The sequence below is a fragment of the Dermacentor variabilis genome, chromosome 1, assembly GCF_050947875.1.
Source record: "Dermacentor variabilis isolate Ectoservices chromosome 1, ASM5094787v1, whole genome shotgun sequence".
Classification (NCBI taxonomy): Eukaryota; Metazoa; Arthropoda; class Arachnida; order Ixodida; family Ixodidae; genus Dermacentor; species Dermacentor variabilis.
In genome coordinates this window covers 164,269,362-164,295,755 of record NC_134568.1, presented here as the reverse complement: position 1 = coordinate 164,295,755, position 26,394 = coordinate 164,269,362, and positions in this window count along the sequence as shown.

The following is a 26,394-nucleotide window of genomic DNA, read 5'->3' as shown; positions in this document are numbered from 1 at the left end:
ATTGTTAGTGTTGACGCTTGGTATTTGTTGTCAAGTGCTGGTGGGTTGTCGTTTCTCAAGACTTATATGTAGTGTGATTATCCGTTCTTGTATTTTCTATGTTTCTGTCCCCGAATTTCGCGGAGGAACTAGATCATTTGCTTTTCCATTGGTAGTTCTTGTATTCAAGGGATGACATCATTGTACTTGTACCTTTTTTGTGTGTGCTTGGATTCCATTATTTTGTACTGTAGCCCCTCCTGCATGGGCTTGCTTGGGCGGCAGTATTCTCTAAATAAATAAAATAAAATAAACATTTCGGAATTTGATGCACCCATGAATTCCTAAAGCAGTGTAATGACTTATGTCATGCATGTGTTGTAAATTACGAAATAAGTCAGGTATTGCTGACTGCAAATGCTACGTGAAAAGCGGAATCTCCGTATTACGGATTGTCCATTTTCCGAACACTTCCATTTTCTAAGGGCGGAAGGGAGGGTGGCAACATTTTACCAGCAGCTTCTTTCGTAATCCATAGGAAAGTTTTACAGTGTAGCGTGGAACTAAAATAGAAAATGGAACGGGCTCCTCACTTGAAGCAATACAGCAGGCTGACATGGTGATCGTGACGGTCTCTGATCTTCTTATCTTTAAACCCATCTTCCAATGTAAGGTAAATAACAGGATTTTATGTTCTGGTTAATCTTCTTACCTTTCTCGCTCCTTGCCTCTCCGCCTCTCTCTCTCGCTATCATACAAGTTCCTCAAAATAAAAGCTACACAGTTCATGATACCGGTAGGTTTCTTTTTCTTTTCAGTCTTCTTCAACTGCAAAACGTTCCTTTCAAAACCACACATTGGCTCCATTTGTACAAACATTGGGGTATTTCCGTGGTGCTGACAGGTTTGGCTTTTCCTGCAGCGTATCCACATTTTATTTGTAGGCTGTACACTTCAGCCGTGATAAAATTACCGTGGCCCACAAATTTCTAACCATTTACAGACTGATACATACATTGCAGACACGTCACTGCAGTTCACATAAGAACAATTTCGTTCAAGTGCTTTCTATCCCATAGAGTGACTCTATAATACACACTGAGCATATGCCATCGTTCGTTTCTCAAATCGTAGTATACCAAGCGCAGTGGTTGAGTTGCTATGGCGCTGTGCTACTGAGCATGCCATCGCAGATCCGATTTGGTGGAGGCGAAATGCAAAAATGCGCATGCTCCATGCTTTGGGCACACGTTAAAGAAAGCCAGGTGTGCAAATTATTCTAATCCCTACACTACACCACCCCTCATAATCCATTGCGCAGTTTTGGGATGTTAAACCCGATAATTTAATAAATTTAGGCTGCACTATGAACTTGGACTTCAGAGTAGTGCTGACAGTGCTTCGAATACTGCGATGACTCTAACAGTCTTCCTACAGTGCATTAACCTTGATTACCGCTCCATTCAAACATCATTGCATGTGCTTGTGTAAGTTGTGCGTATGAGTTTGTTTATGTACCATATTACGCATCATTCCTATTAATTAGAAGAGCACGCCAAGTACATGACAAGGGAAAGGCACAATCAAGGTCAATTTTCTCTAAATCTTTCTGCCTCACCGGCGGCAAAGTACACCCATAAAGAAAATAGACAAGGGTTCTCGAACAGAAACGCTTCTCCGTTATAGCAAGAAAATGAACAAGCGTCGAAAATAATTTGGGGGGGGGGGCGATCTGGGTTATCGAACTAGCCACATGTTTCATCGAAACGTAGGTTTTTACTGCTCTTTGGTAGTTCGTTAACAAGCGTTTAAAAATAAATTTTCGTACATCTTAAGATGTTATGCAGATTTCCTTTCTCATATCTTTGGTGGGTGGAAGTGATGTGAGCGTGACCATTCAGGTATCTATTTCCGTAATACAGAAAAAAAAAGAATGCCGCAACGACGCAAAATAAATATTGAGACACCATAACAGGAAAAAAAAAGAGAAAATAAAGAAATAATCACACCTAAACAAAAAGCTACTAACGCTGCTTGTGAACGAGAAGAAAGGGCAGTTAACCGAGGGGCCCCATTTTTAGTAATCGTATAATGTGAAGCCAACTAACAAGGACACCAAGGACAGCATAGGGGAAATTACTTGTACTTACCGACTGAATAAAAAAAGATAAATTAATGGCAATGATGGTTCAGCACAATGCGTTGGCGGGATAGTTGGTGTGAATCCATAATTACTTTCTCTAGCGCAAAACAGACACAAGAGAGACCAAGGCAGAAAGCTGGGCTAGTTGGTGTGTCATCATTATTCAAAAGACTAGCGCAAAATAGCAGGGACAAAAACAGAGAAGACGACAGGACGAGCGCTCGTCCTGTCGTCTTCTCTGTCTTTGTCCCTGCTATTTTGCGCTAGTCCTTTGAATAATGACAAGAGAGACGGCAGAACAAGGCGCTTGTCCTGTCGTCTCTGTTATGTCTGTTGTTTTGCGATAAAAAAAGTAATAATGGCAATGAAAGTGGATGAAAAAACAACTTGCCGCTAGTGGGGAACGATCCCACGTCTTCACATACGCGTGCGATGCTCTTACCAATTGAGCTACCACGGCGTCGTTCTCCTGTCCATTTTCTGGGGTATTTATGTTTCACTACTACAACTAACCTTGGAAGTGTTAACCAGCGCCGCCACTCACAAACCTTGGCGGTGGATGTGCCACATCCTTTCTGCCACAGGCGTCATGAATACCTGATCTTCTTGGGCGAAGGCAACCGGTTAATAAACCCACGCGTACTAACTGAAGGCATCAGTGTTGCCGAATTCGAGATCCTCGTTATGTAATGAGCGAGAAGAAAGGGGGTTAACCGAGGGTCCCGATTTTTATTAATCATGTCATGAGAAGCGAACTAACAAAGATACCAAGGACAACACAGGGGAAATTACCTGCACTGTTCGTATTCGATGTTGAATCGAGCACTGATTAGTTCATCACAACTGGTTAAATTCATGATTTGTTGTTGACATAGTATAAACACTCCCGATCATCACATTGGCTTCTGGCTTCGCAAATCCTGGGACGCAAAGTGTAGAGTACGTAAACTTTCGTTTAGCCCATTGATGTCGCTGCACATGCTTCTCCGTAAAAAGCAGCCCAGTCAGCCATTGCAAAATGTAAATGCTCCCGACCATCTACAGTATCCCGAAGGTCATCAGTGGAGCGCAGCTACGTTCAAAGCGTTATTCGGTTCGCGGCCTGCTGAAAAGGTGGGCCGTTGCACCGGGAGGACGTTCAGTAGTGGGCAATCCTGAGGCTGGTATCTCTGCAGTGCCCTGCGCGGGTACAGTAAACGTTGGACATCGTAATTTTCTGTTAGCACGTGTCAAAATAGGCCCTGAAATGAGCGCCCATCTTGCGATCGGAGTTGAGCAATCGTGATTATCAGACCAATTCTTTTGCACACTTGCTTCAGCTCCAGGTCTTACGCAGGCACATCGTCAGACCGTTTACGCATCGCTTCCGGGTTTCGGTGGGTCTCGCGGATTTTGCACGTGGGCACTTTCCGTGTACCGATTGTGTTGGCTAGAATATCCGAGGCTACCTTTGCTTATATAAGAGGTAGCCGACACGTCCGTCGATCACTGTTGAGCCGGCCACCAGTTGAGAACCGCGAAGACTTTGGTGAGAGTACAGAAGACCAAAGCCCCTAGAATCCATGGTTTTTCAAATGCACTGTAGAATTGACGTAGTAGTCCTGCGGAAGCCCGCAAGGTGGAGAGAAGTAATCAATAAAGGGATAATCAGACATCCTCCTGTTCGTAGCAATTGCTACAAAGGAAACCCATACGGGTTCCTCGAAAGAAAAGCCTCACAGTTGAAGAAAAATTCGTCCTGGTCCGGGACTCGAACTCGGGACCACCGCCTTTCGGGGGCAGCCGCTCTACCATCTGATCTAACCAGGCGGCTAGCAGATGGCAGCGCGAAGTCGAATTTGTCGACAACACGAATCAAAGGCAAGTGTTTGACGTAGTAGTTCTGCGGAAACCTGCAAGGTGGAGAGAAGTAATAAACGGAAAATCATACATCCACCCGTTCGTAGCAATTTACCGTGTTCGTAGCAATGGTCCCGTGTTCGAGTCCATGACCAGGACGAAGTTTTCTTCAACTCCGAGGCTTTTCTTTCGAGGAAACCGTATGGGTTTCCATTGTAGCAATCGCTACGAGCGGGTAGATGTCTGATTTTCCCTTCACTGTAGAATTGCACAAATAAAAGAGATAAAGAGAGGAATAATTGTATGGTGCAGGTCGCCTCCTCCACACTGCAGCAGCCATCGTAGTTCTTCTGTGTATAAACAGTTAACTTCCACTTTTGCTCAAAGAAATGACTCAGAAGACCTGACAAGAAAAGGAAAGAACATTTTATGGTGTTCTTGAACCTGTGCCAGCAAGCAGGTGATGAAAGATACATTGCTCGCTGTTTCATGTACTGGGTCAGATGGGGATGTGGTTAAATGAGGGCAGACCACAAATTCTAGCGGGATGATTTTTTATCTCGGGTCATAGAGTTTCTAACTATAACATCTAGAGCGAAATCTGGTGCCACCGTCTATGGGAGTTTCCTAAGGGGCGCTGTGCCGTCATGGGAATGACGGTATATGTGTCTGCCAGGCTTGTGTTGGCTGGTGTTGTAAGAGGCTTTGTCTAAAACGTGGATATGGCTACACAAATAACGCGTTCTTGAAGTAAAATTTTCATAAAATGTTTCCATTCACGCATATTACATCTTCACTCACCTACAATGCATGACCAAGCGAAGAAAAGCAAGACCAGACGACAAAACTTTTGAAAGTGAACGCGAATCTTGTCGTCTGTCCTGCAACTTTAGCGGCCCGCTGATACTTTTTACGTGTTATATAATTGTAGATGCAATAACAAGTTCTCATAGTTAAGCAAAACATGTTTTTGTATAATAATAAAGCTAAAACAGGTTCTTACGTGCAGTTTTAGTAGAAAAGGAATTATTGTGACAAACGGATCGGTGATTGCGAAGCGCACCTTCATGGTGTCCTGGGTTTCCCAGAACGATGAGAATCCGAAGTCACAATATACCGTCATTTCCATGCGCACGACAGCGCAGCGACGCCAGATTTCCCTCTAGGTAATATAGTGAGAAACTCTATGTCTTGGGTAATACACAGCATTTAGGGGACGATTTAGGGATGCGCAGATCACGTCACCAGTAATTTATTACCACACGATTTCCACGTGACAGTTCCAGTCACAAATTCCGGGCAGCAGGGGTAGATAACCTTTGCGTGATGTAAATCAGTAGTGCGAGACGTCACGGAGATCATCTGAACCACCGAAGCCTTGACGACAAAGAATTCATCCGTCATCTGTTCCACTTCGCACATGCGCAGTCCACCGTGGACCGCGTTTCGGCAAAACGCTCGTGCGGCAGTTGTGATAATGCGTCTCCATCGGCTTCCTTAGCTTACACTATATTTCTTGTAAAAATTACTTTTCCTGATGGCGACTAGGACGAGTCCGTTGAAGGGAAGCACGTTTCATTTTTAGACTTAATATGAAAACAAATTTCCTTTTAGCCGTCGGCAGTCAGCAATGCTTCGTAAAAGCGTTTCTCGTAAACATGAAAAGCTTGTGCAATATTCAGGGCGCTTTGTTTTCAGGTGAAACGTAATAATGTCCGATATTTGCACCCCGAACAAAATTTATGAAATGTGGTTAAACCTGATTTCTCGCCGATGTTGGTGCTTTCGTAAAGGATAATGGTAAATGCACGTGTTACACAACTAATGAACACAGCCCACTTTTTCGGAAGTGGTCAGGACATATAATAATAATAGTAATAATAATAATAATAATAATAATAATAATAATAATAATAATAATAATAATAATAATAATAATAATAATAATATATTGCCATAACAGGTACATAGAGTTATTATCAGGCCGTGCAGAGTTGACAAGGAAATACATTGAAGTAGGAAAAAAATCAGATATTTACGAAAAATAACGATGTTACGTAAAGCGCGACACATTACATTTGGCTGAGCAAATTTATTACAGCAGTACATAGAGTTCAAGCTTCCCTAAAACGAACAAACAGACAAACAATATGCAAGGATTCAAATCTTTGAAACATATCCACATAAATGTTACATGATGTGAAAAGGCAAAGGTAATGTGAAAATGGAACATGTTTAACCTCCAGAGCACGGATAAACTTTTTCAGTGATATATTCGAAGTTGCTGCGAAAATGTCCTTTGGTAGGTTGTTAAACAGATTAAGAGCGTACGTACATCGCCAGGCCTCATCGTATCTCGTTGCGGAACGAGGAACAGTGAAACGCAAACCCGAACTGAGCACGCGCGCAAGTTTATGTTCAACTTTGAAAGCCGAGCCCCAAAAATGACCTAACGCCTCTGTTTGAACAAACAACCCGAGCGGAACGAAGAAAAATCTACGGCGGTAAGTATGTTTCGAGATCAAAGCAGAAGGCAAGTTATACGCTACACTTTGGAGCATGCTTTTTCAAAAGAGCGTCCACCCGGCTCTCTCAACGCGTAGAACAGAAGGCGAAAATTGTGATGCCATACTTTAATATTCCGTACGCAAGAGCGTGCAGAATTGTTTCTTTTTTTGACTGAAAAAGGAACTTTAATTTTACAGGGATAAAGTACCCAGGCAGCACTTCGGAGTTTACTACATGAATGCGCTGAATGCGTTTCCCACGACTGGTTTGAGTAAAAAATACACCCATGTACTTTATTGACTGCACATACTCCACTGGAGTACAACTACATGGCGAACAAATCTTATTGCGCAAATAGATATGCTCATCTATCGGCATAACCTTCAATGGATACTTGAAAAAAATCAGCTTTGTTTTTGAATTATTGATTACAAGAAAGTTTTAGAAAACCCGTCAGTTACGTTGTAGACATCTTTTTGTAGCATATATATATGCCCGATTTATAGGACAAATGCTTTGCTAGTAGAACGATGTCATCGGCGTATTAAAAAAATTGCACATTTTGAAACAGCAGAGGCAAGGTCATTGATGAAAAAATATTAAACAGTAGTGGGGCTACGGTAGACCCTTGAGGGACTCCAGCTTTAGTAGGCAAAATAGAGGTAGAATGATTGCCTAACACAACTGCTTACGATCCATTCGACAGATAACTTTTAATGATGTCGTGAAATGGTGCCCGGAAGCCCTATAAATGTAATTTGTTCAACAGAATGTCGTGGTTAACTGTCTCTAAGGCTTTACTGATATCTAGAAATAATGCAATGCTAAATAAATTTAGGTCGAACGCGGAAAGAATTTCACCAGAAAAGGATTCTAAAAGGGAGGTAGTGCATTTACCAGCGCCAAAACCAAACTGCTGAGAGGACAAATTCGAGAACCTGTTAATGAAGGAAAGCAACACTCCCAAGAGAAACTTTTCTAACACTTCGGACAGTATAGGCAAAAGAGATATAGGCCTGTAGTTTTCAATTACATCCTTGTTTTCTACTTTGTGAAGCGGCTTGACTAAAGCAGTTTTTAGTCTTTCAGGGATAGAAGAATCGTCTATAAACCCATTACGCTAGAGGAGAATGCCTGATAGCGTCTCAAAGTTTCCTCCGATCATGCACGCTGAAAGGCCATGTGACCGGGTGGTTTGTTCTGTCTGAAGCTGGAAATGATCCTACGTAAATCAAATTCCGACAACTTCGGCAGGAAGGAGGAGGCAAATACAGATTTTTAGAACGTGCAGTCCAGCGCATGCCCTTGAGCTGCTCCGTCAGACGAACGGGAAATGACGGTTAAATCTATTAGCCTGTGTTGCGGGGTCGTTCGAAAAGGAATCAATGGCAGATGTCATGTCTGCTTTACCTCGAAGGTGATTTACTAAAAACTAAGTCCTTGCCGGAATTCTCACGGCTAGATTAAATTGTTGTAAAAATTACTGCCATTTTGCCGATCTAATAAGGGCGACTACCCTGTTTCTAGCTGCGGTGTACTATGCGCGAAGTGTTACATTTTGGGGGGACCGTTTCGAACGTTTCCACAACAAATCTCTTTCAGCTAAAGCACGAATTACGCTAGCACTTATCCAGTTTTGATTTTTTCGACGTTGCGGCCGCATTTCGATGGGGGCGAAATGCGAAAACACCCGTGTACTAGATTTAGGTGCACGTTAACGAACCCCGGGTGGTCGAAATTTCCTAAGTCCTTCACTACGGCGTGCCTCACAATCAGAATGTGGTTTTGGCACATGAAACCTCAAAATTTAATTTTTAAATTTTTTCAACGTTTCCTTGTTACAGTTTTTTTTTGCTCAGTTTTCAAACATTTGTATTCGCTAACAAAAGCAGTCGAAGACATGTGCAGCCGGTGAGTTCATTAACGTAGACCAGCTTACGCTGGTCCATTATAGAAACTTTGACAACGTTGTACGTATGTCCTCTGCGCAAGCACGTGTTGGTATTGGGGTTGAAGACACAAAGCGGCAAGCCGTAAAAGAATGCTCAGCCAAACGTTGTTGTATGACACATGAATCTACGGAATAATTTGATGTATGAACCAAAATATGATCTATGCATGAACTGACTACGTGCCCATTTACCAGGTCTTCTCTGGTCGAAACGTTTATAGTAGTTTCAATCCCGTGGGAAGCTAAAAATGATAAGTAGTCTGCTATCACAGCCTTTGTGTCACAAATAGCGTTTATGTTGGAGTCTCTAACTAGGCATATTTCATCCACCGGGTTGAATCATTACAAGAAGGCTTCTAATTCTATTAAAAAGCGACTTACACTATTTGATGGATGACGATAAAATGTGAATGCGGATAACTGGAACCGCCGCTGATCCACTTTGATGACAAGACATTCCGGAAAAGGGAATAAAACATCAATATGTGCACGTCATACACGTTTTTGACGAAAATAGCAATCCCTCCTCCTCACCGATGTGATCATGTCACAAAGTACGATTGATAACCGTGCAGAACAAACGTATCCAGGCCTGTTTCTGCGATATTTATTTCTGTAATAACAAACAAATCCTCAAAACGAAGTGTTGAAGTGACAGTCATTTTAAACTCGTTCCAGTATTTCCGTAAGCTTGTTGTGTTAAGATAAATGATTATGAAGTCACCTTTCAACTTGTGACTGCAGCTTTCACAGAACGATCGAAAATCAGGAAACTCTTGGTAGGTGCTTGTCATTATGTTAGACAATCTTTTCAACGTCTGCTAGAATGTTAATTCGAATCAGAGCCGAGGATTCATCTTTATTTGCGAAAATTTTTCCGGCTTTGATTCAGGTGAACTTGTATCCCTTTTCTTTGGCTACTGTCTTTACTTGCCAAAATAATTCTCGATTTTGCTTGGTTAGATTTTCATTGAAAACGATATTCGGCAGCTTATTAGAGTGATACAGCTCCCGCAACTTGCAACGAGCCTGGAGCCATCTTTCCTTAGCCGTAACAGACGTGAAGCGCACCAGGACTGTAGGAATCGAGTCGCGTTTTCGTTGTAAGCGATGTACGGTCACCACATCTGATAGGGCGAAATCCGCCATTCCGTTTCTCAGCGATGCCCCGATGTCTGCTTGAAGTCTTCGTGATGTTGTTGATGAAGGCCGTCAATTTCAAAATTAGCATTCCGGCTATATTGCTCACTATCATATTGAACATCGTACAGACGCTGACGCTACTCGGCCTGCTTTCGCACTGAAGAAGGCAAAGCGTCAATCTCAGATTCGTATTTTGCATTCAGAGCCTTGCATTCGTGTAGCTGTATAACTGAGTGGTATTTATTCGACATAAATGTCACCACTTCCTCGAGATGGTCAACGGACTGAGTTAATTTCGAAAAATCTTCTTTGAGGCCTAGAAGTGTGTCCACTTTTTGAATCAGGAATGGTAAGGCGAGAAGACTGTCTTTTATGTCCTTGAGCTCAGCCGCCAGTCACCAATTCGGGATCGCATTTTCCTCTACATGAGAACTATCAGACTGTGAAGTGGAACCCACCCGGCTTTTTGTAGTTCTACAGGTTTTGCACACCCAAGCTTCTCCTTTAGGCGACCCCATTGTGGTGAACGTATTTAGGGCAATACCAGAGCAAGATTGGCCTAAGTGATAGAAATGGTTACAGCTTGAACACTTCATTAACTTTCCGTCAGTGGGCAGCTGTTTGTGACACACAATGCAATTTTCGTCATTGCCAGACATGGTGAATTCACGAGGTAGCAACAAAATTGCAATCAACAACAAAAATGGCAATCGGCGACGATACAACCAACAAATAAAAAATAGAGTCGCAACACTCTACCTGTTAAAAAACGAGGTGTCAGCTTTGGGCGAAGGTATCGCCGCCAACTGCAAGGAATCGTAGGCGTCCGGCCAAATTATATAGGTGACCCTCTGCCAGAATTTCCAGGTCAGTAGAGGATTGTCGCTAAATCTAGCGACTATCAACCCAGTCCTGGTGTAGCAAAATGATGGGTCGGTCCTGCGACGCTTTACAAGAATCTCGGAATTCAGGAGTATTAGCGGGGGCGGAAGCTTGAAGAACCGCAAACTAGTTACAGCACAGCGGCAACACGTTCGCGCGGCACATCTGTAATCTGTGAAAAAACGAGGTGTCAGCGTTGGGCGAATGTATCGCCAACAACAACAACAAAAAATAAATAAATTATGGGGTTTTACGTGCCAACACCACTTTCTGATTATAAGGCACGCCGTAGTGGAGGACTCCGGAAATTTTGACCACCTGGGGTTCTTTAACGTGCACCTAAATCTAAGTATACGGGTGTTTTCGTATTTCTCCCCCGGCGAAATGCGGCCGCCGTGGCCGGGATTCGATCCCGCGACCTCGCGCTCTGCAGCCCAACACCATAACCACTGAGCAACCACGGCGGATCGCCAACGATAACAACAACAACAACAACAACAACAACAACAATAATAATAATAATAATATAAGAATAGAGTCAATGCCATGTTTTCACGTAACACAGACTCAAGAACAGGCATATATTATTTATTAAAGACATCCAGCGTCTGCCTGCATTTAGTGAACAAAAGCTTGTTGCTTTTGTTAGTAGCCGGTCGCATTTACACGTATACCCGCCGTGGTTGCTCAGTGGCTGTGGTGTTGGGCTGCTGAGCACGAGGTCGCGGGATCGAATCCCGGCCACGGCGGCCGCATTTCGATGGGGGCGAAATGCGAAAACACCCGTGTGCTTAGATTTAGTTGCACGTTAAAGAACCCTAGGTGGTCGAAATTTGCGGAGGCCTCGACTACGGCATGCCTCATAATCAGAAAGTGGTTTGGCACGTAAAACCCCCAATATTATTATTATTTTTTACACGTATCCGACAATACCGCATTCTATCGCATTTCCCACACGTCGCATACGTGTAAACGAAGGTAGTGCGCTATAGGAAATGAATAAACGCAGAGCTGACGTTCCTTTGCATTGCGAAGGGTAGCTGCGACGAGATGATGTTTATACTACTGCGTTACGTTAAAAGAAAGAAGGTTGTTGGTCTAATTGGTATTCTGTTAATTTTGTTGCAAAAGCGTACCCTATAAACCAGTAAAACAGGACAATAACACACAATAACTAGAGGTCTGGCAGGATTGACACAGAAATTCTTCGAATGCACATGATCATAAAAGTTGTCCCACATAACTTGAGCCGAAATTTTAAAAATGAAAGGCACTCCGGATGCGAGTTGAACCAAATGCATAATGTTGGCACTGGCCTAGAGTTACTTAGCTTATTCTTTATTTTCCCCTTAAGTAATGGATTCGTTCTGTTTAGTTAATTAACTTTTAGGGTATTGGTTGCAGACCCCAAGTGACGCGCAAAGTTGTAGAGCTCCTTGAGAAACCTCTCAGTTTCGAACACGATATATCTCACGTGGTCCTTTATTCCGCGTTCCAGAGAAAGCCCGGCAAATATGAAAAAAATACCGCGTGATGGGGCGATTATGCACTGTTATCATGCTGCTCTCAGGCATGCGATGGACGAACAAGGTCGGCTGCAGCGATACTGGCCCGAGATAGGGCGTTATGCCTGGTGTAGGTATCTGGGCATGCGGCTCTTTCGCATGACGGTGCAAATGCATGCTGCTGGCCGAGCGTTGCCGAAGCGATAAAGCGTCTAAGGCCACGAAAAAGGAAAGACGAAAGCAGCATTTTGATTCTGCTTGAAAGAAGGAAAGGGCCAGGCGCGTGGGAACGATGGAAGGCGATGATGGCTGCTATAATTTTGCCTTCGTACACAAATGAGCTTGTAGTATTTTTTGAATTGAACGATGATGCTACAACTTTAAACCTTAGGGCTCGAATAAAAGAGGATAAGTCACACGGTACAAAACTAACTAATGGTAAAAAAACCTTGGCTATATTCAAGGAAGGTTAGGCATGTCTTCCTCAGACGATGACTATTTTCGCACTGGCCCCCCGTCTGCTCTATTTCCCCCCCTTACTGTCACCCAGACTTCTTTTTTAATCTCGCACCCTGCACGTGCGCATGGTTTCGTGGTCGCAGTATCGGGTGGCTGCGCCTGGCTTCACAGTTGCTCACCGTGACCGGTGCGTCACTCTCTGAGAGAGTGGGCCTGCAGGCTGTTCCAGTTTACCGGATGTAGATCGTACCTTAGGTACCTCGTTTGAAGCAATCCCAGCGAACTGCAATATATCCAGCGCTCCTTAGGCGCCCGTATCCCTGCGTGTTCTCCACAGCAATGCCATTTGGCTGTGACCAACGTTGAGCAGCAGATATGCTTACTCCCATGTGGATAGAGCCGATATAGTTTTGGCTCTAGGTGCCTGAAGTGGACATAGAAGGCGCACAGTTGAGCTATTTCAAAGATGGCATCCTGGTACGCGTCCGAGCTCAATGACGATTGTGCGGGCATATGAAACGCTGAGACATACTCATGGGCGAGGACTCCTTGGCGAGGACGTGGAGACAGATATTCTGTCAAAGTCCAGACCCACATGCAAGTGTTCTTAGTGTGGGTGCTGAAGCTGGAGCGTCAAAGTCTACAGTGTGGAGAGTACTTAAGCAGAGGCAACTTTATCCGCACCACGTGCAGCTGCACCATATGTTGTAGCCTCGCGATTCCCAGATCGAAAAGGCTTTGCAAACTGGATTATAATCAAGACGAACGAGGGCCCAGGCTTTGTCAACAAAATACTGCGGACCGATGAAGCTACCTTCTCACGCAATGCCCAAGTGAACATCCACAACCCTCACTATTGGAGCGACGAAAACCCTCACTGGGTTTTGAAGACACCTCACCAATATCAGCGTTCGGTTAATCTGTGGCGTGGAATTTACGGTGGCACTATCTTTGGCCCCATGTTTTTTGATAACACGCTTACAGGCGAAAGATACGTCAACGGCATCGTTGATGGGGCGCTTGAGGATTTTCTTTGCGAAGTTTCATTGGCTAGGATCAATGATATTTGGTATCAGCTTGATGGTGCTCCCACGCATGGCAGCAGCAAAGCTCGCAAATGGCTGTATAAAGTATTCCCGCAGCAGTGGATTGGACGGCATGGGTCCATTGCTTGCCGGCACGGTTGCCAGTTTTAACTCCCCTCGATATTTTTCTATGAGGCTACGTCAAGGATCAAGTATACCGGACACAAACTGCAACATTAGAGAACCTAAAATAAAGAATAAGACAAGTCTGAAACTCCATCCCTGATACCATGATCAAGAACGCCTCGGAAAATGTGCGTTTGAGATGCCAAATGTTGATCGCAGCAGATGGTGACCCCTTCGAAGAAGCATTATAATCAAAGGGCGCTTTTTAGATTGAAGATCACTGGAAAATCGTTCCGGCCCTAACGCCGCCTCCTCACCCAACCCCATTACACTCCGTCGGCAGGCTGGCAGCTCTTTCCCATTTCAAGCATAAAATTAAAGCTATGTTTTTGTTCGCTTTCGTCTCCTTACATGCGTTACCTCTTCGGCAACGCTCGGCCAGCAGCACGCATTTGCGCCGTCATGCGATAAGGGCCGCATGCCCAGATACCTACATCAGGCACAACGCCCTGTCGCGGCCAAGTCTCGCTGCCACCGACCTTGTTCATCCATCGCACGCTTGAGAGCAGCGCAATAACAGTGCGCAATCGCCCCGTCACGTGGCATTTTTTTGTATTTCGCGGGTTGTTTTTGGAACGCGGAAGACCACGTGAGATATATCGTGTTGGAAACAATTTATTGGGAGGTTTCTGAAGGTGCTCTACAACTTTGCGTATCACACTTGGGGTCTGCAGCGAATACTTGAAAAGTTGATTAAAAAATTACCGACGATTACGTTACTTCCTAATGCGAAATTTGAGCGCAGCAAATAAGCTGTTTGACCTTTTCGATAGATTGAGGCAAAGAAATCGAGCAACACATGTATGCGCTATCACAGAATTTTTTTTTATATTTCCCGTACTCCTGGATCATCTCGACGGCGGCGACGGTAAGCTTCTGCTTCGGCGGCACGCACCTCTGGATTCTGACGGCGACGGCGCTGGGCCTCTGCTCTGGCAGCTCGTTTAGCAGCAGCAGCAGCAGCAGCAGACGGAGGACTTCCATCGGTCGTCTCGCTCATGGCTCAGAAAGAACTGGCAGATAATTTCGCAGTGGCGAACGGCAGCGGCAATTTCGGCTCGGGCGGTGCACATATGCAGATCCGCCGCCACCGATCTGGCTCTCTGATTGCCACCGCACAGGGCGAACGGCAGCGGCAATTTCGGCTCGGGCGGTGCACATATACAGATCCGCCGCCACCGATCTGGCTCTCTGATTGCCACCGCACAGGGGTTGCATTGGAGGAGGAGCGAAGAAAGGAATTAAGTTCGAGCCGGCGCTTTGACAACCGGAGACTCGCAGGAAGAGGGGGGAGGGGGGCGGCGTGTACACCCAGCGGCAAACGATGGGAGCAGAAGCGCGCGCAGCAAGCGGACAACACGATAAAGGGAGGAGGGAAGAGATAGCAGCGACTGACTGATGCCGCTGACGCCGATAGTGAGTCAACCCCAGCTGCGGAGTTGGTTTCAGGGAGAACGCCGCCGATGCCGACACGTTATCTTGACTCTCTAGCGGCGTCAGCGGCATCCAGCGGTATCAGTCGGTCGCTGCTAGCGCTGGGGGGATGAAAGGGGGGCGGAGCTGGTTACGAGGCCGACGACGACGCGAAACCCAGGAACGGACGCCAAAGAGCTGCGCTCTAATAAACATAACTAATCCATTAGTTATGCGGAAAATAAAAAAAATGGCCTGAGTAACTCTAGGCCAGTGCCAACATTACGCATTCGGTTCAACTCGCATCCGGAGCGACTTTCATTTTTAAAACTTCGGCTCATGTGATATGGGACAACCTGTATACACCACAAGGGTTTGTAGGATGAGGACAAGCATCAAATCTCCTGGGAATTATGTTCGTGCGTAGCACTGGTCGTACTTTTTTCTTTGTTGAAAAAGTACGGAGAACAAAGTAAAGATGGAATCGCCAAATCCGTCTCTCTTTTTAGCTTGTTTTGTTTTAAATATTTTGACGATGACAACGAGGATTTGCAGATCTGAGTTCGTCACATGAATTACGAGCTGCTCTTATTACTATTACATATTCCTGTGAGTGATTGTTCATATTTAAGTAAAATGTTTGTATCCGAAAGGTTGTAAAACTTACCATAAAACTTACTATAATAATCCAAACTTTCGGGCTGCCAACAACTAAGCCAACAACTACATGAATGATCTTAATGATCACGACATTTTCATCAATCGTAGCCAATGTTTGGTTTTCTTTGCATGCATTTTATGTCTAGAAAATAGCGCATTACTTTTTGACAGTCAGCAAAGGTCACCCATTCCGTGGTCAAATCAATTTTTAAAAGGTCACTATAGATCGGTATCTATACTAAGCCATTGCGCTGACGCTACCACCGTTAAACGATTTATTGGGACAATGATCGCAGTGCAATGAGCATTTTGGTTCATTTCTCGGAACTCTGTGACCTCAATGTTTCTTCCAAAGCTACGAATGCAAAGGATCTGCTCTCAAAGCTCCCGAGTTCACTAGAAAGCAAGAAACCGTTGCGAATACTCATCCACAAGAAACGCAGTGTGTTACACTTCAACCAATAATACACACTTATATAAATTTACATCAACAGAACAACTGTTGCTTATTTTGTCGTGGCGCCGATGCTCTCTCTTACCCTAAAATGACAGCAACTTGTGGTTTGGTGTATCTAGCGCTAACTGCGCATGTTTATGCCATCAGCAAAGAGAGTTAGTGCGCATATAACGACCTACAGAGTGGTCATGAAGTTTCGGGCTAAGTTTAATAGAGTGTAATCTAATGGCTACATATATCATAGAAACCACTGATTGTGCACGATTGTTTTTATTCTTTTTGGTGATTTCGTACAACTACGATGGGATAGCCCACTGCAGCGTTTGTTGGGTGAAAAATTAAATTATGCGGTTTATCGTGCCAAAACCCCTTTCTGATTATGAGGCACGCCGTAGTGGAGGACTCCGGAAATGTCGACTACCTGGGGTTCTTTAGCGTGCACCTAAATCTAAGCACACGGGTGTTTTCGCATTTCGCCCCCATCGAAATGCGGTCGCCGCGGCCGAGATTCGATCCCGCGACCTCGTGCTCAGCAGCCCCACACCATAGCCACTGAGCAACCATGGCGGGTTTTTGTTGTGTGTTTCAGTAAAGTAACATACTAGCCTTGCAACGTTTGTTCACATCATTTGACTGTCAACATGTTCTAACGAACTCTACCACGTAATTTACAGCTTGCGGCCCTTTATACGCAATGCCTCACGACTTCAAGTGAACCAGGGAACTGGAAGAATGCCAACATTATACTAATCCACAAGGAGGGAGACGTTAAAGAATTGAAAAATTATAGGCCCATTAGCTCCCTTTAAGTATTTTATAAAATATTCACCAAGATAATTTCCAATACAGTAAGCGCAACACTGGACTTCAGTCAGCCAAGGGAACAAGCTCGCTTCAAGGAGGGAAACTCTACAATGGATCACATCCATGTCATCAATCAGGTAACCGAGAAATCCGCCGAGTACAATCAGCCTCTGTATGGCTTTCGTAGATTACGAAAAGGCACTGCATTCAGTAGAGATACCAGTAGTCATAGAGGTATTACGTAATCTAGAAGTACAGGAGGCATACGTCAATATTTTGGGAAATAGCTACAAAGATTCCACAGCTACCTTGGTTCTCCACAAGGAAAGTAGAAAGTTACCTCTCGACAAAGGGCTAAGGCAAGGAGACACAATCTCTCCAATGCTCTTAACTGCATGCTTGGAAGAAGTATTCAAGCTATTAAACTGGGAAGGCTTAAGAGTGAGGATCAACGGGGAATATCTCTGCAACCGTCGCTCTGGAGACGCAGTAGTCCTGTTCAGCAACACTAGGGACGAATGACAACAAATGATTGAGGACCTTAACGGAGAAAGTGTAAGAGTGGTGTTGAAGATTAATATTTTGAAGATGAAGACAATGCTCAATAGCCTGGCAAGGGAACAACAGTTCAGAATTGCCAGTCAGCCTCTAGAGTCTCTGAAGAAGCACATTTCCCTAGGTCAGTTACTCACAGGTGGCCCTGATCACGAGAAGGAAATTTACAGAAGAATAAAAATGGGTTTGAGCGCATACGGCAGGCATTGTGAGATCCTGACTGGAAGCTTGCCATTGTCATTCAAAAGAAAGGTGTACAATCAATGCATTCTACCGGGGCTAGCATATGGGGCAGGATCTTGGACACTGACAAAGAAGCTCAAAAACAAGTTAAGGACAGCGCAAAGAGCGATGGAACGATTTATGTTAGGCGTAACATTAAATTAACAGACAGGAAGAGAGCGGTTTGAATCAGCGAGCAGACGGGTATAGCCGATATTCTTAAACATCAAGAGAAAAAAAAGGAGCTGGGCAGGTCATGTAATGCGCAGGCTCTACAACCGTTGGACCATTAGGGTTACAGGATGGGTAGCAAGAGAAGGGAAGCGCAGTCGAGGGCGGCAGAAAACTAGATGGGGTGATGATAGTAGGAAAATTGCAGGCCCAAGTTGGTATCGGTTGGCGCCGGACAAGGGTAATTGGAGATCGCAGGGGAGGCCTTCGTCCTGCAGTGGACATAAAAAGGTTGATGATGAAGTGAGCGCCGGGCCGGAGAAGTGTACAAATTAAATGCTCAACGAGGTCAGTTGTTGCGAGTATAAATTCGCTTCAAGTAGGTAAAACAAGAGGCCATTGGCTCGTTTGAAAACAAAAAGACCAACTATGCATGGAACATCATTGCCACCCTGGCTTAGTCACCTTGCCTACCACGCAGGCATAGGCTACTGCAGTAGGCGTGATCTTATTTTTTATGATTCTTTATCAGATTTTTCAGTCCATGGACAAATATTGTGCAGCCTTCCTCAAGAATATCGTGATTATTATGCAGAAGCAATTATATACCACAAACTTAAGTGTCTCTTTACTCCTTCTTAGTTGTCTTGATAAGTTATTTATATTCAACTTCCCTTCATTTTTGTGTGTTCCAGGTAATCGTCCTTTTTTTCTTCATTACAGGTCAGCTTTTGCGTTTTTTCTGGGTATTCGCCTTTGACATTGCTTCATATTTTATTTTTCTGTAGTATTGTAAAATTGCGCTGAACTTTATTTTCTTTATCTTTCTTCCTAGTTCAAGGAGACTGTCTAGTGTATTCTAGAAGACTGTCTCCTTCGAGCCCTATCCCAGCTAGACTGTGTAGAGAATGCTATATTTCCTGTTTTTTTTTGTTTCTTTACAGATACTGCTGGAAATGAGGGCCGTGCGTGTAGTATAGCGAACTGTTATAATAGCTGCAAGTGTTCTCTTCACCTCATATCATCAACTGATTCGTGCAATCTAAGTTTGCGGAGAAGGCGATGACACATTTGTTGCGAAGATTTTCAATATCGTATCAAATAAGTAAATTGAATCCGTCAGTCAGGATGCGCACGCTGCGTCGACTTTTTATTTTCCCGCTACTTCATCAACGACTTGCGAAAAATCTTAACGCTGCTTGAAAGAGGCAGACCGTTACAACTTCTAGCATTTCTCTACAAACAGATTGATGGAGTTGCGCAGAAAATGAGAGAGGAGAACACGAAAAATAAACAAGGTGATTTCCTGAGTACTCAAGTTCGTTATCACGTGCCTTAAGCGCTGTTTTTGCGCGACCTACATGTTATGTAAAACGTGTTGCGGTTGTTTGCATACATTGCAGCTGTGCTGGTGTAAATTAGATTTAATTACTTTTTTAATTACGGAACAAAGTTTATTTCCTCTTTTCTTGTAAAGCAAATTTAGGTAGCGTAACTGGAGTTGGAGCGTGTCGCTATTATTCCATAATTTGCTGCATAACTCTTAGCGAGACGGAATGAACAAACGAAGCAATGCGCAGCCCTTTTGGACAGCGTATAACCAAATCGGGGGCCGAATTCACTGAGGTTTTTGTTCGCTAGAACTTCTTCTGATTGGTCGGTGACCTTCGCTAATAATATCTTTGCTGTCATTATCGCATGGTTTTGTTCTTACTAGCTCTACTATAGGGTAAGAACTTTGTGCGAATACGGGTCTTGATACTACTGTTGTGGGCCGGCAGCTGCGAGGGCACTCTTCTTAAATGTACGATTTTTGTGTGCGCTAACTATAATAGAAGCAGATATGTCCTATAGTACCTTGACTAGGAGTTTCTCGCGCTAAAATATTTCGTCAAGAATATTTTAACGAATTTAGGCTATATTCAAGCTGTGAATGAAGTACAGGTTTAATCTAAATTGCTGATGACATTTATACGTTTTTCTGGATGCGAAAAAAAAAGAACACAGGGCTGACTTTACAGAGCTTTTTGTTCGTAAGTTCTGTTTGCTATTGGCCAGCCTTCTTCGTTTGTAATATGGCCGACGGTCACGATCGGCTTAGATCGTATGTGCACTTCTAGCGTACGAATGTTTTTGTGAATACGACCCATAACTCCCACGAGTTTAGACACTTGCCTTTCGGGTATGTGCACGTTCAGTAGCTGTTAGCCAGAACTGACTTCGGGTTGTGAGGAACATTTCTTAGTCCTTCAAAAAAAGCTGTGGCAATATGAAGTCACACCTTCCTTCCTCCCCCTCCCCTCCTACATTCATTGTTATTCCAAATATTCTTGCTTCATGCACGTCGCTTAATAAAGTATTATTCTTATTGTACGAGACACTTGTATTTCTGATAAAAATGCCTGAAAGCTTGTTAGGGAGAACTAAAACAGCTGTGTACAGTAACGAAGAAGAGTTCACTTTGATGCTTGAAATAATTCCGTGGTTCGTTCCCAGGAGGAAAAGTGAGACACGGATGAATCTAAAGCTCGCAATACGAAAAAGGTGACCTTTCTTGTGCTATACTCGGCAGGGCGTTTCGCAGAGGGCTCCTCGAAGCGCGTCGTTTTATGAAGTCAATGCCATCCACGTAGACACCTGGAAGTCCGAAGTGGGGGCACCGCAGGAGGTTCGCCACACCATTACAGACTGAAATCCGAATGGCGCTCGACTCGGGACTTAATAATCTTCCTCATGTTGCCTTTGTTTGGAGGCGCTATCTAAAGCACGAAGAAAGCGCACAAATATCGATGTGGCTTAGCACCCTCTTTGTCGTCGACGTCGGCACACATTTTTCGGAGAGTATATAAGGAGCTTGTGCGTTTGCAGAGGAGCAGTTGTAGCAGTTTGTGCTTATCCATCGGACCAAGCAACATCATGAAGACTCTCGTAAGTAAATAGTTGAAGACTTATAGCTTTGACAGTTGTGTAGCAGTTGTATTCCCTCGATATCAGTACTAGCATAATGAAAAATCGTTGCGAGAAGCTGGTTGCGTTACAAAGTGGATGTATGCGTTTCAAGGAGTCACTGAGAGAACGCGTGCTGCCAGCGTCAGTAAATCTCGATGCTAGCAACACGTGACTTCGAAGACAGCAGTGCACGAAAATCTTGCGCATATGCCATAGATTTCAAGCGCATGCAATTGGTTGGCACAACGCCTAAGTCTACGGAAAAGCATTTATGCATCCTAACCACTTTTTATGACTTAAGTTACTAAACTTTTCATGGCCTCAAGAGAGGGCCAGCGTGAAGGTGGTACTATGTCGCAATCAAAAAGTTAGCTGTTCGAAGTTTTACGTTCTATGTTTTAGTTGCAAGGGGAATGGGGTTACGCTATGCATAGGAAGAGTGTTGACTTAGTCAAGATTTTTTGTTCTTTTTGTTTGGGGCATAAGGAAAGGAAGCAGAGATCGTTGCTTCTTCGATATTTGAGCTCGAAATCAAAAGATTGGTAGTTACTGCGTTTTCAAAGAACAGAGTGTTTCCCAGTTGGCTGAAATAATTTCAAGATACATAAAAAAGGGACCAAGTGATCGTACTCAAAGGAGACGCTATCTTGTTTTGCTGTATTCATTAGTGACAATAGCTACAAAACAAAATGACTTAATTATCATTTTAAAAGGTGAACTGAAGAGCTGTAATGAAGTTTCGGATTATCGAACAGGTACGTGGATAATTAAAGGGCAATGACTTCAAGCTCAGTAAGTGGCCTTGCTTGTGCCTTGACCTCGGCAAAAACAAGGCCACGTCAAACGACAGGCCGAATGTTTTCACCAGTTGACGAAACCAGACACAAAAGTGGCTTTATAACCTTTCGTTTGTCTTTACGAAAAGCAATTCAACTGGTCAATATGCTAAAAGTTGCGATTCTTGCTTAGCGCTCCAAAACTTTTTTTATTAGATGGCTCTATAAAACTGAAAATTATGTCCTGCAGATTATTTTTTTCTTATTTGATCTGAATAACTAGCAGACAACAACATAAGAGCTGCCGCCACTTCAGCGTGAACCCTGCGAGATGACTTCTTTAAACGTTTACATCTATTTTCCCGCGACCAGCCTAGAGACGGGTATGTTGATTATTAGCGTAGGTTTATATGTGGTTATTATAGTCCTGAGTGCCGCTTTGGGACTCCTTATCGTATATATACCCTCAGAGGGGCGCAAAGGTTCTTTGAAAGTAGAAGATAGTCGGCTTGCAGACTTTCATTATATCGTGCGAATGAGATAAGCTGAGCCATGCCGTGAGGTCGTCGATGGTAGTTGTGCACTCAACTTGTTTCTCCGCGCACAAACGTTCAAAAAGTGGAAAATACAAAGTAGAATACTGATCTATTTTGCTGCCTGGAACTTAGTAATTTTGTTTGTAGTAACACTAAATGGGCCAGTTTGATTGGACTTCGCTTGGAATAGAAATTATTTTTTTCTTGATTAATGCAACGGTGGTGTAAAACAGCGAATTAAGCTGTACATATTATCACTTATAAAGTCTGGCCCACCAAAGAGCCCTGAGATGCTCCTCATGGCATAGGTCTCAGAACCAAGCATGCAACATTGTACAGTGTGCAATATTAATCTTCAAGCTACGTGTGTTCAGTGCTGACGCAAACTTCTGTGCTAGTTCTGCTCGAATGTTCTGTTGGCCAGCTGCATGTACTCAGTGAGGAAGGCAGTCACGCCTTTAAGGTTTCGGAATGCACCTGTGCGTTTCCAGAAGCAGCTTGCGAGCACGAATGTCTGCCATTCCCTTTGACAGGCAGTGGCCGTCGTGCTGTGCTCGCTCATCGCCGTCTCTCTGGCCGGCGTTGTGGCTGAAGGTGGCTACGGCGGTGGCGTGGGCACCGGTGTGGGCGGCAGCGTGGTGCTCCTCAACTCCGGCGGCCATGGCCACGGAAAAACTGTGCTGGGGCCTTCGTTCCTTGTCAAGACGGTTCACCATGTGAACAAAGTCAGCTCTGGAGGCGCGTTGGTGGCACATTCGGGACTGAGCGGTACAAGTACGAACGGCGGATATGGCAATGGCGGCCTCGTCTACATGCCCGTCTACGGTCTCGGCCTCGGAGGCTTGGGAGGTGTTGGATCTCTCGGAGGCTATGGAGGCTATGGAGGCTATGGTGGCTATGGTGTCTACGGAGGCTATGGAGGCTATGGAGGCCACGGTGGATGGTAGAACAGACCGCAATTTCGCCTTGTGAGGTACTCATCAGATTAAGGAATCGCAACATATTTACTAAATAGGTTTCACGCTATCCGCCGCGGTAACGTAGTGGCTATGGGTGCTGACCTCCAGGTCATGAGGTAGATCCAGGCCGCCGCTCCTGCATTTCAATAAAGACGAATTGCAAAAAAGAAAGCGTTCCTGTATCTATATTTAGGTGCAGCTTAAAGAACCCCAGGTCGCAGAACTACAGCGTGCCTTATAATGAGATCATGATTTGTGCGCGTACCCCCCCCCCCCCCCGAATTTAATTCAATTTAATTGCGCAAGATTATGAAGTATTCCAAAATCACGACGGAAGGGGTTCGCTGGGGCACTGGTAGCATCATAAGCCAGGGTGCGGAATGAAATCCGAGCCACGGCGGCTGCGTTTTCATGGGAGCGAAATGCCAAAACACCAGCGTGCACGTTAAAGGATCCCAGGTGGCCGAAATTAATCCGGAGCCGTTGAATACAGCGTTATTCATGATCATATCATGGTTCTGGCTTGTAAAGCCCAAGAAAAACCAGCAAACTTATCGCCATTTCTTGTGCATAAATAAATATATCATAAATAACCAAACATTATCGGTTCACGCTGACTCAATTTGATGAATGCTGCGTGCTCGAATGGCACAGAGAAATGATGTTAGTAGGTCGACAAGGGAGACCACAATTCAATCGCGTTCTTACCTTTATGCGGCGCTTTAAGTGTCGCAAAAGTTTACGCTTGTAGGCGAAGCCCAGCGAATGCTAGAGGTTTTTACTTGAAGATTGGCAGCTCCACGACAACCTCTCAAAAATTCAAGGCTCCGCTGTGTTCAGCCGGGAAAGCTAGTAGCCTTGCCAATTATGTCATATTGTTCATTGTTTTTGATACATTATGTCATCATCAATACGAAGTAAAATTGGGACTGCTAGTCCCAATTTCACACTTTTATGCGGCTACACTTATGAGGCTTCTGCTTCCATATAGGTCGATAATTGTGCGCCCACCGGGGTCTTCACTTAAAATGGGAAGAAAAACAGCACTGAAGGGGGAGTAGAATTATACATGAGTCATGGGGTGGAAACTCGGAGACGTAGCACCGCAGAAGCATGGCATCCGAAATCGAGAAAGGACGTTGTCATTTAAGAGTCTATGACATGTTTAGGAAATCTGACTTTGGCGAACAAGAAAGAACTAAACTGTAAGGCAAGGCTTAACAGTAAAGCATCCAGAATCTCGATAGTTTTACTCACTTAATGATAAAGGATGTGGATCAACAGATAATAGAGAGTTGTTGTTTTTGCGCTAGCACGATGCTTGACGCCATTTAATTGAAAGGTTTACTTTTATTAAATTAAAGATAAGAAAATAGATGCGAAACCCATAGTTCTTTAAGCGCAGATATGTATTGTGCGCACGCATAATTAATAATTAGGGACTAGAATTCGTAATACAAATCACTAAACTTCTGGGGTTTTACGCGCTAAAGCCATGATATGATTATGAGGCATGTCATAGTGGGGGACTCCGCATGAATTAATAAAAGAAAAGACGTACAGAGTTGCGCTCAATTTCGCATTAGGGAGCACAGTAATCGCCGGTGACTTTTTGTACTTAGAATTGGTTAGTGAGTGGCGTGGCACGATGACTGATTTATATTTTGCTGTTTATTTCAGGCCAAAAAAGATGTTCCTCTTCATTTCACAGAGCTCACTCTGAATCACTGCAACTATCGCCACGGAAGAGTAAACCACCACGTCCAGTACCTATCAGTCTTGTAAAAGTTAAAAGAATTTCTCTTTCTACGTATACTGTTGCACTACAATAATGAAAAAGAAACGGTGCGCTAAAGCCTTGCAGCAGAAAATAAAGAAAGTTTGTCCAAGAAATTATTTCTACGAAGTTCCTTTCCTTGCTCATCAAAAGAATACCGCGCAAGGAAACTTCAAGAAAAAAAAATGACAGTCACTTACGTATCCTTATGTGATTCGAATGCGAAAGCATTTTTGACTTCTCTAACTAATTGGTTACGTCCGCAATGCGTGACATCATACGTAGTAACGTGTCCTTCACAACTCTGTCGTAAGCCACCTTAATCCACCGTGCTTTAACTTGTACCAACCTTAATCTACCTCAATCCACTTTAATCCACCCTAGTCTACCTTAATCCATCTTGCTGTAACTTGCTCCAATCTTAGTCCACCTTAATCTTCTGTAATCCACGTTAATTCACTTTAATCAACTTTACTCATCCTTGATGCACTTTAATTCACTTCACCTTATTTCACTTTACTCCACCTTAAGTCACCTGACTAACGTCGAAGCCAGATGTATGCGACGTGACGTGCTCAATGACGCAAGCACTAGGCCCGCCTTTAGCCAAAGAAAACAGTGGAGCCGCCATGGCGTCGGGGAAGCGTGCTTGTTTCGCACTCCGGAGGCCCGGGCTCGATTGCCATCCGGACTCAACTGAACCAAGTTTTGTTTCCAAAGCCATTAATTTACTTTGTTTACAGGCACTTGCCCGAGAAATCTGACAACAATCCGAGCAGTTTTTAACGTGTTTTTACTCATTGCGCCGTCGACCACACATTTACAACCATGGCTTGATCACGCCGGATTTTCTGCCTCATTTGACATATAATGCTTTTGCATTTATAGAGAAATATGTCACCGCACCGCCAAGGTAGTTCCGAACAGTTATGCGAGTAAGAACCCACGGTGAAGTAGTTTATCTTAACTGCTCTTATCGATGGTCCTTCTATAAAATAAATGGAAGCTGTCGACGAACGCGTTTCCATGACGGCAAACATGGGAGGTGTTTATCAACTCTACAGCGGCCCATTAGTGTCGACTTCCTCTAGCACCACGCCAAGCGGATTGCGGAAGATATCGCAGTCGGCTTTTATTAGTTTTGAATGACCTCACCTTCGAAAGGTGGCTTCATAGCTGCCTCAAGTTAGATTATTGTGCTTGTAAAGGCGCTTTGCTCATTTAAGAATCCACGCACTTGACTATGGTTGCATCGGTTTTCTTTAGTGTGCGTGTATGTTTCTGCATCACAAATGGTGCTGTCGCAGTCACGATAGTGTTTATTCGCCAAGTTCAATCAAATTCACTTGAAATTGCCTTGAAAGGATCATTTGGAGATATGCACCTTTTGGTTCAGCCGCCAGTGTTTGTAACTAGTTGGCGTAAATGATAATTATTTCTCAGAAGCCAAGAAACTCATTAAGGATACAAGAGCGACAAGGAGATAAACATCAAA